Below are 14,549 nucleotides of genomic sequence, written 5' to 3'. Positions count from 1 at the left end.
CCAAGGCATTCTGTTCCAAAGTTATGACAGTATTTTTGGATCTATTGTGGCCTTTCTCAAGGAGTTGCAGTATCTGGGTCATAGCTTTCCTTTCTACAGGTATATTTCATTTTATTGAACTTTGCTTTATTGTACTTTGCAAATATTGCATTTTTTACAAATTGAAAGTTTGTGGCAACCCTGCATTGAGCAAGTCTATTGGCACTATTTTCCCAATGGCATGTGCTCCCATCTTGTCTCTGTGTCACATTTTGGTAATTCTCCCAATATTTCAAAATTTTTCATTATTATTATATCTGTTATGGTGATCTGTGATCAGCGGTCTATTGTAATGATTTTGAGATTCCAACAAACTGCGCCCATATAAAAAGGTGAACTTACTAGATAAATATTACATGTATTCTAAATGTTCTATCAACCAGCCATCCCCGTCTCTTTTCCTCTTTTTGGATCTTCCTATTTCCTGAGATACAACAATATTGAAATTAGGCCAATTAATAATCCTACAATGGCCTCTAAATGTTCAAGTGAAGGGAAGGGTCAGCCAATGTGGCAAGCTTCATTGTTGCCCCATTTTAAGAAATTGCCGTAGCTTGCCTAGCCTTCAGCAGCCATTGCCCTGATCTGTCAGCAACCATCAACATCGAAGCAAAACCCTCCACCAGGAAAAAGATTGTTACTTGTTGGAAGCTTACATGGTGGGTTAGCATTTTTTTAAGCAGTAAAGTATTTTTAATTAAGGTATGTACATTTTTTAAAGACATACTACTATTACACACCTAACAGACTAACTTTTATATGCACTGGGGAACCAAACAATTTGTGTGACTCACTTTATTGTGGTAGTCTTGAACCAAACCTGCAGTACTCCTGAGGAATGCCTGTACTCTGTTTCCTTCACTTATATGAGAGGACTTCAACATGTTGATGGTCCAGTCAGTACCCTAACCTCTAACCTTCCTTATTCTCTACAGTTCCATGACCTACTCCTTCACTGTATGGTGATACAAATTTATGGTCATACGTTTGATATTGTCATAACTCACACACTTTACATTTCCATGTGCAAGAATTCTGTAATGCCTTCATCTAACTATAACTTCCCATCATTCCATCTCTCCCTATGCCTCACTCTTCTTAAACCTAGTCTTCATTTTCACTGTGACCTCCGGGCTCTCCACCATTCATTACTCTTCCAGGCTGTCAGCCCCTTTCTGGTTTAATTTTTCTCTTCTTAAAACCCTGTAATTAATCAGCTTAACTCTACACAGACCCCTGCTCTTGAGTCTCTTACCTTCTTGTCCTTTTGACACTCACATCTGTCCAGACCCTAACCTTGGATTACTTCTGTCATCTGCATCTTCCTCTCCTGCCCACTTGCTGTTCAATATAGCAAGAGGAAATCATATATTGACTGGATCCTCTATGAATTTATGTTGTTTAATCTCCACTGTCTGTCATTGTACCAAAACAATGCTTTGATTCCTTCCTAATCAATTTCCTATTCCATTTCCCAAAACAGCTGCTTCAAACCTTCTCTCTTCAACACTACCACATTACTCTTCCCTCTCCCCAGCTGAGGATCTTGCCTCAAACTTTACTGAAAAAAATATAGGCCATTTGCCTTGAATTTCTTCTTTTTTCCCCATTCTGTATCTCAAAGCTCATTACACAGTCATGCACTCTCTTCCCCTTTACTCCAGTCTCCGATGTTGAGGCTGTCCTCACTAAATCCAACTGTCTACTTATATCTGTTACTCCAACCCTGACCATGTCTTCTCAGGCATGTTGTCTCCACAATCAAACCCCTCTCTATTCTTTAATATCTTCTTATCAGCTGGCTCTTTCCTGCTGCCTAGACACATATCCAGTTTTCTCCATCCTTAAAAATCTCTTGCTTGACTCTGCCATTCCTTGAAGCTGGAGTCCTTATCGTACTTCTATTTTACAGCTAAGCTTCGAGAAAAAGCTAACTCCTTTTCAGCCTTTGGTAGTCTGGCTTCTAACCTCATCACTCAACTGAAGGTGCTTCCTCCAGAGTTATCAGCAATCTCTTAATTGCCAAATTTAAGGGTCTTTTCTCAGTCCTCATCCTTCTTAGCAGTATTGAATATTGTTCTCTACCTTCTCTCCTGGATACTTTTTCATCTCTGGGTTCTCCCTCCACCTATCTGACCTTTCCTTAGTCTCCTTTGTTGGATGTCACATATGCTCTGTCCCCAACCATAGGTGTACTTGGGAGATTTTTTTTAGGTCCTCTTCTCCCTTCACACTTTTGGTGACCTGATCAGCCTCCAGGGGTTCATGTATTCTCTCTCCTCTACCATTTCCCCCCTCTCTTCTTCTTCTTTCTCTTCTCTCCCTCCCTGCCACTCACATGACCAACTAACTAATGGACATTTCAAGTAGAATATTTAATAGATTTCTCAAACTCAAAAAACATCCCAGAGCTCCTTATTTTTCTCTTGAAACCTCTGAAAAAGAGTTCTTCCAAATTTCCGTCTGAGGGTAGCACCATCTTGCCAGTCATGCAGGTGGTCAGTTTTCTACTCAGTGTCCCTCCTCACACGTATTCAGTCAGTTGTCAAATCTGGCCATTTCTCCCTCTACAATAGCTCTTACATTTAACCGTTTCTCTCTAATCACACAGCCACTCCTCTGTTTCAAGCCCTCATTATCTTTTGCCTGACTCTTGCAATAATCTGCTAGTAGGCCTTCTTATTTTATCTCCTGTCCAATCCATTCTTCAAACAATTGCTGAAGTGATTTTTCTAAAGCACAATTTTCACCGTGTTACTCTCCAGCTCGGTAGGCTCACTACCACTAAGACAAAAACGAAATTCCTCTCTCTGGCATTTAAAGCTCTTCACTAGCTCCAGCTTCCTTTTATGGCCTTTCATGCACATGGGGCACTCCATCTTCCATCTCCATATCTTTGCCCAGGCTGACACCCATAACTCAGATGCAATACTTCCTTATGTCTGTCTTTTCAAATTCCTTGTTTCATTCAAACTCAATTTGTATCACTGTATCCCTGAAGTCTTTCCTGATTCCTACCCCCTATAATATTGCCTTGTATTTATTTTGCATTTATTTCATAAATATTGTGTGTGTATATGAAAGTTACACGTACACATTGTCTTCCCCATCTAGACTATAAGCTCCTTGAGGGCAGAAAGCATTTCATTTGGTTTAGTTTCCCTAGTGCCTGGTTTATACTATGTATTCGTGTTTTACTTTTCCCATTTACATTGTTTTTTTTTCTGCACAGGGTGAAAATTTCATGTCTGCTTCACATTTTTCATGAGCTATCTAAACATTCTACAGATATATACAAGAGTATTCACATTCAGTTTTATTGTGGACACTTTTACTATTAAAATAACTGAATGTAAATAATGCAAACAGTACTCACATAATGTTTGTAAGGAAAGAGCTTAATGACATGCTGTGTTCTTCAACTTCAAATTAATCCAAATGTTTTGGTAGTAACAAATTTATGCTCTAAAAGATTGCTTTCCTGAAATTTTTTCCAGTAGGGAACATCCTTACTTTACTTACATAAATGCCAAATGACATTGGCATAATTATTTATAATCTGAGCCATTTTCCACAATCTAACAGTATACAAGAGGGCTACTAAAGCTATTTTTCTTAATGTTCATATCACACTGGACATAGAAATGCCCCCTGGCTGGGGTGGGTGTATATGTGTGTGTGTGTGTGTGTGTGTGTGTGTGTGTGTGTGTGTGTCTGAACTGAAAAAATGAGTCTGACCATAGAGGAAATTAAGCCAACTTGACAAAAACTGCTAAACTCATTCCAGAGTTTCATTGTTCAAGACAATCCAGGTGGTTTTTCACTTGATTCACTCTGCTATAGATTTCCTTCTTGATCAGAATGAACTGTAAACTTATTTTCAGATAAAATAGTGCCCATGTTTTCAAATATTTTGATACTTATTCTGTTCCATTTCACATAAGTAAACATTGATGGGTCTCTTTGTGCTCTTTATAGCATAGTTATAGTCTTCCTTAGGAACTGACACGTGCAATTTGGTTTCTTCTGGAGCCTTGACTGCAATGACAGTCTATTTGTGGGAAGCCTGAATGCTGTGGAAATCTTGATAGGCCACATAAGCTAATCTTTCATTTTCTTTGTCATCTGTTGGTTCATACAGCTGCTGAGCAAAACTTTAACTAAGTCATCCAAAGCCTTTTCCATTGCTATTAATTCAGTATGTTCATCATTTATCTTCTTTTGCTGGGTTAACTTTGTTCCAATACCACTAAGACCACCAAAATCATAATCCATTGAACATGATTCTTAGATCTCTTTTGAGTGAGGTCAGTACCATCTATACATTAGTGGTGTCATACATTCTTCATTTCTGTACTCCCAGTGTTGCAAATTCATTTAAGTCAGAATTTGCTCTACCAGGAGCAGATTTGATGAGTTCCATGAATTTATGAATTAAATTAACCAAAGATCTATCATAACGACGTTTTGCCACTCTTATTGTTTTTCATGGCCATGTATTGTATATTCTCTTCTAAATTAATCTTTATTCTTGATGGTAGGTGGGGATTCCAGCTTCTTCTGGTGGGCATATGGTCTACGGTGTCAGAGTCCTCAGTGCACTAGCAGTCTAGTGGGTTAATAAGTGTTTTTGATTGATTGAAGCAGGACATCTTAAACTCTTCCTGAACTACCCAGAATTCTTGGTCCAGAGCCCCTAGGCTCAGACCCCTGATGATAAGGGCAAACATTGTCTTTATTTTTGTATTCCCAGTGCTTAGCAGTGTCTGGCACAAAGCAAGTGCTTCATAAATGCTCTCTCTGTCCATCTGTTTGTCTTTCCATCTGTCATTATCTACTATCTATCTTAACCTCTTAGAACATCTGCACCATTTTTTTCCCCAAATTTCACCTGAAATAAGGTTCTTAGAGTCGGCTAATTAAACAGGTAAATGTAAAACCCTTCTTTACATGTCACAAGCTGAGTTATGGTCATGAATTTATTGAGTGATCAAAGATAAAATGATTTCCATAGCTACTAAGTTCTGGAATGTGCAAGACTTCCTTATGGAACATAAGTCTAAAAACACTTTCTTAAGGTTTTTTGTAAACATTGGAGGGAAAAGCACTTTGTTTAGATGATGGAGCTCCTTTACATAGACAATATCAAATCTAGAAATAAGAACCAAAAATCTGTAGCGTAGCCAAAGGAGTATTAAATTTGGAACCACAAAACCTGGGTTCACATCCCTTGATGTGCTACCAGTGTGACCTTAGATAAATCACTTAACATCTTTGATTCTCAGTTTCCTCATCTGTACAGTAAGGGAGTTTTAAGTAACTGATCTATGATGTCCTTTCAAGCTCCAAATCTGTGACTATCCTTTTTGAGATGGAAGGGAGGGAACCTCAAGGGCAAATCTGGCCCAGCTTCAGCCTTTAGACAGATAAAAATATTATTGCCTCTAATTTTATAGATAGAGCAACTGTTATGTTATTAAAAAGACTCGTTGTACTTTTCTTTTCCCCTTTGATGTGATGTTGTCTCCATAACACTGTAGAGCTAAAACAACCTTGGAAGTTCACCTCATTTTAACCTGTATCCTGAAATCAATTTCTACTAACTACTCCCCCTAAAATTAGCATAAATTCACTGGAAGATAAGTTATAGGATTATACATTTAGAAATAAAGGAGACCTGAGAAGTTGTCTAGTCAGAAAAATCACAGAATTTGAATGTTGGTCAGAATCTCAGCAGCAATCTACTCCAGTTCACACATGAAAAGAATACCTGGTGTAACGTACCTGTCAAATCCAGCCTCTCTTTGAAGGCTTCTAAGGTGAGGGGCCCTCACTGCCCTAAAGCTATCTGTTCTACTCTGAGACAATTCTCATTGGAAAGTTTTCGCTGATGTGGAGCATGAATTGGCTTCTTTGCAGCTTTCATCCATTTTTCCTGGTTCTGTTCTTTAGGTCCCTTGGCAGAGAGAAAAGAAAAAGGAAAAATGAGAATGGAGCAGTTCTGTCCTCTCTCTGTTATTAGTTATTGTCCCATTGTACTCCATGTAAATAGCCTCTCCGTTCTTGAATCCTTCTTTTTCTCCTAAATAGCTGCAACAGCAGTAACAATAAAAACCTCCCAAGCCCTTTCTTGTTTTTAACTTCTTTCACCAGCCTCATCCCAATCTTAACTCAGACCGTGTTCTTATATTTCCCCCTCTGTTTCCAGGCCTAGCTTCTTTTGTCTTCTCTACATTTCTTTTTAAAATTGGTTAGTGAGTGCCTTTTACATCCACATTGGTCTCCACACAAATCCCATTTTTCTTTCTCATTGCATCCAGTTGTGTCTTCTAAATGTCCAACTCCTTCATTTTATAAATGAAGGTACAGACTCAGAGAAGTTCAGTAACTTAACCAAGGGTAACACAGGAAGTAGTAAGTGGTCAAAGTGGGATTCTCTGAACCACCAATCTCACAGGCCACTAACTTCTGCATATACAAAGGAGAGCACACTATAATTTTGCATCAAGTGAAGTAGGCATGTGGCAGTTTGGGGACTATGTAGAAGGCCAACCTAGACAAAGGGTAGTGTTTGTTGATGTATGGATGTGGCCTTAACGTAGTTAGATTTCAGGGAAATTCAGACTGAAAGAGTTGGAATTTCATTGTCTCAATGAATGACAGTCTGGTATCTCTGGGTTTCCATCACCATTATGAGGTGGAGTCCCTAAATGGTCAGTACATTATAGCTGTTTCCCTAGGTCAGCCCATTCTTTGACAGAATCTGGACAAAAGGCAACATAATCTCCCTCAGGCCTCTGTAAAAGCAATATGCGTGGTCATTCCAAGACCAACAGCAGTGGGTGTATTACTCCAGTCCTGTGAGTTGCTAATGAAGAGGAAACAGGCTTATTGGCAGTATTTCCTCCCCGCCCCCCAATCTCTCTACCACTCTCCACTGTGAGGTTTACTGGAAATCCAAAGCACTGAAGTGTGAACCATATTTCTCAATAGTGACTGTTATGGGTAGAAGTTGTTAAATAAGGTAATGAGCGAGAGCAAGGTAACTGAAGGAATCACTTGGCTGGAGTAGGTGGAGGAAGGCTTTGAAAATGAAATTAATTGTTGTAGCAAATATGATCCAGATCCCTGCTGCTTTGTCATCTACTAGGCCTGCCTGAAGGTAGAGGAAGTGATTAGATTAGGCCTAAAGACTTTCTCCAATCTTTGTGGTTACATTATTGTAGGAATAAACTCCTTTCTTCTTTTCTTTGTCTTGTTGAAAGAGAGAAATGAGTTTCCTGCACCAATGAAGTGGGAGCCCTAGATTTAGTAAGAAATACATGGGAAATAAGCTGCTATAGCTGTCACAGTTTGCCTTTTAAAAAACGTTTCTTTTCTGTGACCAATTCAGGGGCAGCCCACATTTATTCAGGTTATAATTTCAAAAATCAGCCTGCCTTCTCCCTTTCAGAAATGAGAATGCCTTATCTTGCTTGTAAGGATAACTAAACTAAGAGACCAAGACTTGAACTTTACCTTGGATCACATCCATAAAGAACAAAGGAAACCAGATTAATCTTTTTAAAGAAAGAAATAAAAAGACTTTCTCTGCATTGCCTTTTTATATCAAAGAGCCATTAACACAAGAAATTCAAGCTTTTTGAATTTCTTATTTTGACATGGATGCAAGCTGCTCACCTGCAGCATTTTTTGCACCCAACATGGTCATGCCTCCCCTCCTTCTTTTCCAGTTATTTCCAGAATTGTTTTACTTCATCCTCAGGTTGAGTCTGAAGAAGGGACATGGAAACCTACACTAGTAAAGATCATTGTGCAGTGTTCCTAATGAATAGCATTGGAGAGAATTTCTGTGTCAGCCAAACTTTATAAAACTAACATGTTTGGCCATAAAATTCAGAAACAGCTCTTGTAAGAGATTCCACTTAAGCTGACTCTTGCTACCTTTGTGTTTTGAGAAATGCATGAAAATAAAGGCATACAGTGATGGATTCACCTCAACACAACTTGATTACAATGCAGTCATTATAGCTGTCTGCCCAACATAATCTCGGGGTACCTGCTAACCCACTTGAAGGAGGAGGCCAGGAGGGTCTAGCCACCCGCCCACTGCTACCTGCTGTCATCATGTGTTCTATTGGCACGTTCAGGTGAATTCATCATTGTAACTGTAGCTGAATATAATAAATAGCATGATTGCTTGCATGTGACCCCACACCTGGATTTTTAATCATGTAGCCCACTACTGGAAAACGTGAATCCTTCTCCCTTATGACATAACACGTAATTCTGGCATTAACATCCTTTCAAAAATGAGGTGACAACTTGATCTCATTTCTTTTGGGAGGAAAGTGAAAGGAAGCAGACAAAAGACTTGCAGGTAATAGACTCAAACATATCACCCCTTCTGTTTTGTTATCTAGATTATTTAACAAGCATTCCCAAACCCCTAGGAGGTTTAAGCATCTGGGGCATTCAATCCCTTCCTTTAATCAGACAGCGCATACACCAATGTCTTTACTGCCCACAGAACACTGAAAGAATGAGACTTGACTGGGAAGTGAAGAAGAGAAATTTGGAAGTGGAGAGGACCCTGGGAGAAGGTTATTACAGGTGGGGAATGGTTTTGCCATAGCCAGAGACTAGCCTGAGTTCAGAATTACCTGGGAAGAGGAGATGCCAGACTGATGGAGAAGAGGTAGGAGAGCATCCGAGGCAAACTTAGCTTCTTGTCTGTTTTGGACAAGGGCCTGCGAGCAGCTGACCTCTGACAATCTGCTTCCCGATGCCTGTTGGCACTTGGGCTGATGCTTAACCTGTTCCACAAGAGTAGACATTCCACATGTTCATTCGTTTTCTTCATCTTATTCTCAAGATGCATTGTACAAACAGCAAAAAACTGGGTTTTACTCTGGCAGGAAAGTTATAGTTATAGCCCTGCTGTTCATAGCAAGTTTCCTAAATGGCCCAGAGACCTCAGCAGGAACACCATTAAGTCCAATGTGCTATGGCATTGAAATCTTCCTCCAGCTGTTGATTGTGTCTTGTCCAGCTGAACAGTACTTTACCCAGTTCTATTCTGTTCTGTTGAGGGCCCTTTCAAACTCATCCCTAAGTATCATTTACTTAATCAAGCATTTCTCAGGGAAGGAAATCTCCGATTCTAACCCTAAATGTGCTCTGATTCTTACTCTAATTGTGCTCTGTAGTATTTCTCTTCTTTATCTGTGATATAAACAGTAGTAAGACTGAATGCCTTAGTATTTGATTTCTTCTGTCTTTTTCAAACACTTTTTAACATAGTTTTTATTGATTTTGTTTTGACACAACAGACATTTCCCAAGAAACAATGAGACAAGCCCCACTACAAAGTACGGTCCTCCTGCTGTGTCTCATCACAGTCACTGGTGGGATATGGCAGCCCACACAGCTAAAACTCTCCTGTGCTGCATTACAAAAGACTTTTTGTCATCGTATAATGAAACAACAGGAAACAGAAAAGCAGGGAGGAAAATGGTCCTTCTATCATGTGTTCTTGAAGTTCTCTTAAATTTTTCCTATCCCCTCCACCCTCCATCAATTGTAATAGAACACCATTAAGGCTAATTTCTACCTGTTGTTACAGCAGATGAGTTGATGGGCCTGCATTTCTTTGATCCCATGGGACATTCAGCAAAGCCTCTTCTCAGGGAAGTTTTCCAGGATGTAGAAATGACTGCTCTAAGGTGACTTTTGCAGATTGCACGTGAAGCCATGGGGTAAATAGTGAGGGAGGCTGATGGGCCACATGGCTGTGGAGAGTTCCAACTTCCCTTCCTAGTCCTAGAATCATTTTTTTTAGAAGTTTCTGTTGGAAGTGCCAGCCTCAGGGACCAGACTATCCTTGCTGCTTTCAGCTCCACTCAGAATCCTTCTCCCTTCCCAAAGATGTGCACACTCTGTCATGTACTGTGGAATCCGAAGTGGCAGAGTTGAAGCTGCCTGCTAGCTTTAAAATACAATTTCCTAAGCCGTTAAAATCACCAACTTTGGTGATCAACCATAAAATGGAATTTGATTTGGAATGAATGTGTATCATTATCAGTGGTGAAAGGGCCATTTACTGTAATGGGTAGGTTCACTGTTGAGAAATATTAACCTCCTGAGCAATAACAGAACATTTATGTGGTACTTGAGAGGATGCCCAACTTTACACATAGGAATTCAGTTGATTTGCATATTATCTCAACTGAGCCCCAGGATGGTCTTGAGAGGGAGCCCCATTTTATAAAGGAGTCACTGGAGATGCAGTGATGTGTTGATGCTCACCCAGCTGCTCAGCATTTGAGATGAAAGGTCACCTTTTATGTACCTCTCTGTTCCAGAAGAAGCCATCAAACACTGGCCTTCCTACCCCCCAGAGGGATATTTTCACAATAGTTAAAAAAAAGGGGAAGAACCAAATGTACTTGGAAGCATTTGGCAGCCTAGCTGTGGCTGCCATTGGCTATTCCATGACTGCCCTTCACACCCTCTAACCAGCCGCAGGCCAAACTGGCCTTACTATTCCTCATGAGCATTTTCTCCCTTGCCTCTGTGACTTTGCACAGGCTGCTTCCCAGGCCTGGAATGCCCTTCCTCCTCTCCTCTCCCTTTCAGTGTCCCTAATTTATTTCAAAGCTCAGCTCAAGCATCCCCTTTTATATGAGACCTATTCTGATCCCTCACAATTCCTTTGTTTTCTTTTCTGTATATTTACACACCTACAGATTGTCTCCCCTGACAGTGAAAGCTCTTTGAAGCTAGGGACTGTCATTGTATCCCCAGTGCCCAGCACTGAACCTACAACATAGTAGGTATTCTTTCCCCAAAACCCTCCTTGCTGCCTACCTTCCCTATGCTCCCTGTTCCTCAGGTTCACAACTTAGGAGCCATCCTGGATTCCTCGCTATGTCTGACCCCCCATATCCAACCTGTTGCCAAGGCCTACTGATCTGACTTTCATAATCTCTCTCCCATATGCCTCCTTCTCTCCTCTGACACTGCCATCATCTCACTCTTCTTGGACTACTGCAAAAGCCTGCTGAGGGTGGGATCTGCCTACCTCCAGTCTCTTCCCACTGCAGTCCATCCTCCATTCAGCCAGCTAAAGTGATTTTCCTACAGCATGGGCCCTGCCCTGTCACCCCGTACTCAACAAACTTCAGATCCTCCTGTTGCCTCCAGGATCTGTTTGTCACTCAAAACCCCCTCTTACCTAGCCAGCCTTCCTAGAGTTTACTCCCTGACATACACTCTTTAATACAGTAATGCTGGGCACAAACAAGATATTCTCTTTTCTCTTCTGGACATTCTCCCTGGCTGTCTCCCATACCTTGAATGTTTTCCCTCCTCAGCTCTGACTACTGATCTTCTTGTCTTCTTTTAAGTCCCAACTAAAATCCCTCCTTTGATAGGAAGCCTTCCCTCTGCTGTGTTTCCTGTTTATTCTGTACATGCATCCTGTATGCTTGCTGTTTCCTTCATTAGATTGTGAGAGCAGGGACTGTCTTTTGCCTCTTTTTCTATCCTCAGTTTCAGCACAGTGCCTAACACATAACAGGTGCTTAATAAATGTTTATATTGACTGACAAGGTACTTAGTGAATACTTAATGGATTGGTTCTGTAGAATTTTAATTTATCCTAGAGTCATATAATATCTGAACTGCAGGGGACTGGGCTTCACTACTGCAAAGTAGGCCTTTTCTTCTTCCCTAACTGATTCGCTGTCCCACTCTCCACTCTGCAAGCGGATCTAAACTTTCTTCTGGAGACATTCACACCACTCTTACCTGCTCTTAGTCTTGTCTCATCCTTCTATTTCAAAGATAGCAGCCACTGGCAGTGAGCTTCCTCTTTTCCCTACTCTGTCTCTTAAAACATCTTTGCTTCCCTACTCACCAAGACCAGCTCCTCCATTTGTACCTTTCATCCCATCCTTTCCCATCTCTTCTGACAGACTGCCCCATTGTCCCATTTTTCTAATCATCAGTCTCCCCTTTCTGGCTTTTTTGGTGTACTTACAAACATGTTTAGATCTCTTCCATCCTTAAAAATCCCTCACTTGACCCTGAAGCTGTCATCCTAGATTGCTCATCCTCTTCCCAGCCAAACTGCTAGACAAAGCTGTCTACTGTTGTTGTCTCTGCTTCCTCTCCCCTCTCTTTTCGTAGCATTGTGATCTGACTTGTGACCTCATTACTCAACTGAAACCACACTCTTCAAAGCCACCAGTAATCTCTTAATTGCTAAATTGCTTTTTCTCAATCCTTGTCCTTCTTGATTTGCCTGCAGTATTTGACCCCATTGACTATTCTCTTCTTTCTGGTTTTTTTGTGATATTGCTGTAAAATTAAACATAATTACACACAATTTGGGCCTTTGAATGGACCTCAGTGGCCATCCAGTCTGACCTATACATGAAAGAAATCTTGCCAAGTGCTTGTCCAGTCTCTATTGGAAGACCTCCAAGAAGGGGGAAGCCCACTACCCACATTCCAAAAGTGACCAGTTCCACTTTCAGAAAGCTCTATTTTTAGGGAAATATTTTTCCTGACACCTAGCCTGTAGTTGGCATCTGATGAGGATGGCTAGTGAGGAGACTTGAGGCAAAAATCAGTTGAAAGACTTGCAAGACTCCTGATGAGAGGTGATAAGGGCCCAAACTAGGTTGGTGGCTATGTGAATGGAAAGATGGGATGAGTATGAGAGATACTGGAAAGACAGAAATGGCAGCAGTGGGCACCTTATTGGATATGTGGATGAGGGGGAATGAGGAGTCAAGGATGATGCTGAGCATGTGAACTTGAATGAGTTGGAGAATGCTGGCACTTTCAGTAGTAAAAGGGAAATTCAGAAGAGAAGTTTTGGAGGAAATAATAATAATAACTAGCATTTATGTAGCACTTAAAGGTTTATAAAACACTGCACAAAAATTATCTCATTTGATCCTTAAAGCAACCTTTGGGGATAGTTGCTATTATTATTCCCATTTAACAGATGAGGAAACTGAGGCAGACAGTGCTTAAATGACTTGCTCAGGGTCGCATAACTAGTAAGTGTCTGAGGCCAGATTTGAGCTCAGGTTTTCCTGATTCTAAGTCCAGCTCTCTATCCACCATACAACCTAGTGTCTATAAATAGTATAGAGCTTGGTTTTGGACATGTCGAGTTTTAGATGCCTGGAAGAACCAGTCAGTAAGCATTTATTAAGCACCTACTGTGTGCCAGGCACTGCACAAAGTTCAGAATGTCCAAGATGAATTCAGAGATGTATCTATGTAGATCTGGAAACCTTCTACATGGAGATCATGGAAGCCATGGCAGCTGACAAGATCACCAATGGAGCTAGTTCAGAGAGAAATGAGAGGAGAGGCCAGGATGGAGCATTGGAGGACACACATTTAGGGGGATGGTGAGGATGAAGAACCAGCACGGGAGACTGAGAACAGGCAAGGACAAGCAAGAAGGAGCAGTAGCAACCCAGAGAGAAGAAGCCTTCCAATAGCAGAAGGCAATTAATGATGTCAGTTGCTACTCTCTATATGTCCATAATGTTAAGGATTGAGATATGGGGATCAAGAGATTGTTAGTAGCTTTGGAGAGAACAATTTCACTTGAACATTGATGGTAAAAACCAGGGATAAGCTCGAAGTTTTAAAGGACAGGGGAAAACCAGGCGAGTTTGTAGGCAGCAAGGAAGGAGCTATTCAATAGGGAGAGATAAAAACCTTTCAGATCACCGTCATGCTCCCGCTAAACCTTCTCTTCTCATTAACCACCCCTGCTTCCTTTACCTGAACCTCCTTCCATCCTGGTTGCCTATCTCCCCTTAGGACATTATGCAGCTTATCATGCTCTTTCTTAAATTGTGCTGCTCATAACTGAACACTTTCCTCCAGGTGAGGGCTGACAAGATCAAGGCAAAGTGTCAGTGGCACCTCCTTAATGCTGGGGGCTCTCTCTTAGTGCAGCCCAAGATAGTATCAGCCAAATCACACTGTGGCCTCATACTATGATTGAAGTCCACTAAAATCCCCGAATCCTTTTCAGAACAAGTGACTACTGATCATTCCTACATCATTTTGTATTTGCAAAGTTGAATTTTTAAAACCCAAATGGAAGATTGTACATTTCTCCCAGTGAAATTTCATCTTAGTAGGTTTATCCCAATACTCTGTTATACCTTCACTACCTGCTTCTTAGACAGCTTCAACTGGGTGTCCCATAGGCACTTCAAAGTCAACATTTCCAAAACTGAACTCATTGTCTTTCCCCCAAAACCTTCACCTAGTTCATTTGAGGGTACTACCATCCCCCCAGTCACTCAGGCATAATAGTAAAGTTGCCAGTGAAAAAGAAAAAACGGTAAGTGATGTATTCTTTTAAAGAATGCATAAAACAGTTGGGTATAGTATTGTACTCTTGTAATCCTTGCTACTGAGGGAGACTGAGGCTAGTGGATCCCTTTAGTTTAGGAGTTCTGACCTAC

At 40.8% G+C, this 14,549-nt stretch overlaps 1 pseudogene; it reads right to left on the bottom strand.

Moving 5' to 3' along the window:
- Positions 1–3,943: 3,943 nt before the first annotated feature.
- Positions 3,944–4,462, bottom strand: LOC140516390 (transcription factor E2F6 pseudogene; annotated as a pseudogene).
- Positions 4,463–14,549: the final 10,087 nt, after the last annotated feature.

This window comes from Notamacropus eugenii, chromosome X (genome assembly GCF_028372415.1).
Source record: "Notamacropus eugenii isolate mMacEug1 chromosome X, mMacEug1.pri_v2, whole genome shotgun sequence".
In the NCBI taxonomy this organism is placed as follows: Eukaryota; Metazoa; Chordata; class Mammalia; order Diprotodontia; family Macropodidae; genus Notamacropus; species Notamacropus eugenii.
The sequence above is the reverse complement of the archived record's forward strand: the minus strand, read 5'-3'. Positions and strand labels throughout refer to the sequence as shown.